This window comes from Vombatus ursinus, unplaced genomic scaffold, assembly GCF_900497805.2.
Source record: "Vombatus ursinus unplaced genomic scaffold, bare-nosed wombat genome assembly UNPS02014172.1, whole genome shotgun sequence".
NCBI lineage: Eukaryota > Metazoa > Chordata > Mammalia > Diprotodontia > Vombatidae > Vombatus > Vombatus ursinus.
The window spans coordinates 2,622,829-2,624,442 of NW_020953950.1; positions in this window are offsets into that span (position 1 = coordinate 2,622,829).

The following is a 1,614-nucleotide window of genomic DNA, read 5'->3' on the forward strand; positions in this document are numbered from 1 at the left end:
TACCTTGGGAGTTTAGAAGCTCCTATGTTCTTAAGCCAATGCTGACTAACAGTACAAGGAGTTTTCTGCCACGGCACCCCTTCTTAGAAAAGATGAGGGTGGCTAGGATTAACCCAAGCCATGTCCTGACTCGTTAGAAAGACCTGAAGAGAATTGTTCATACAATTCAGACCTTGACACAACCTCATTTGACTCATAACAGCCATATGGGGTGGTGATGACAGAACGGATGTCAGGTGAGTTCCTATTCCTGTCTTTGCAAACATGTGGCAAGAACAGCTCGAAATCAAGAGCAACCTGGTTCACGCTCTGACATGGAGATTCAGGTTTTAACAGCTCTCCTTGCTTCACTAAGAATGCTATTGACACCCTCCCCAAAGTGCGGTTCAGAAACAGAACGCAATGCAAAATGAGCATGATGGTAAGAGAGTGAAAATTTTACAAACCTATTTGGAGTGGCTGAAAGAACTGAGGCTTAGGCTAAGGAATAAGGGGAGAGGTAGGAATAGAAGTCAAATTTTAAAAATTTGCGATTGTTGTTCAGTTGTTTTCAGTCATGTCTGTCTCTTTGTGACCCCATTTGGGATTTTCTTGGCAGAGATACTGGAGTGGTTTTCCATTTCCTTCTCCAGCTCATTTTACAGATAGGGAAATTGAGGCAAACAAGGTTAGGTGAATTGGCCAGAGTCATATGATGATGATGATGATGATGATGGTGATGGTGATGATGATGACAATGACCAATAACTCTAGCATTAGAAGACTTGAATTCAAAATCTACCTCTGACATTTACTTGGGCAAATTATCTAACTTTCTGGACCTTGGTTTTCTCACCTATAAAATGAAGGGATTAGCCTATATAGCCTTCAAGGTCCCTTCTAGTTCTAGTTCGTGTGAACCCAAATTTGCATAGTACTTTAATGTCTTAAAAACATTTCCCTCATAGCAACCTTTAGAGATAAGTAGTGCCAAAATTATTGTGTCCATTTTACAGATGAGGAGACTGACTTAATCATGGTCCACAGTTAATCAGTACTTGAGGCAGAATTTATCCCGATGACAAGGCTGCCACTCTTATCTCTGGCATAGTGCTGTTTCCCTTTTGCATTGTACTTGTGTTACCACAACTATGAAGGATGTGATAAATGGGATATTGTCTTTAGTCCTGGAGTATTGTGCTTATCTTGGAGCACCAAAAAGAAGTTTTATGGATACCGACGGTTTTTATATTATTTATACTTATATCTGTTTCTGGGGTTTTTTTTGTTTGTTTGTTTTTGGCTAGGCAATGGGGTTAAGTGACTTGCCCAGGGTCACACAGCTAGTAAGTGTCAAGTGTCTGAGGAGGGATTTGAACTCAGGTCCTCCTGACTCTGAGGTCAGAGCTCTATCCACTTATAGTTATATCTGGATATACCAATCATAGCCCTCATCCCTTTCAAGGAACCTTCCCTTATAACAAAACAAAACCAGTTGACAGTGACTGTATGACAATGTACGCAACATTCTGCTCTTCTAGCTGCCTGCCTCTTCATTGAAAGGAGGAAGATTACATTTTGTCATTTTTTTGGGAGGCAGTTGGGGTGAAGTGACTTGCCTAGGGTCACACAGCT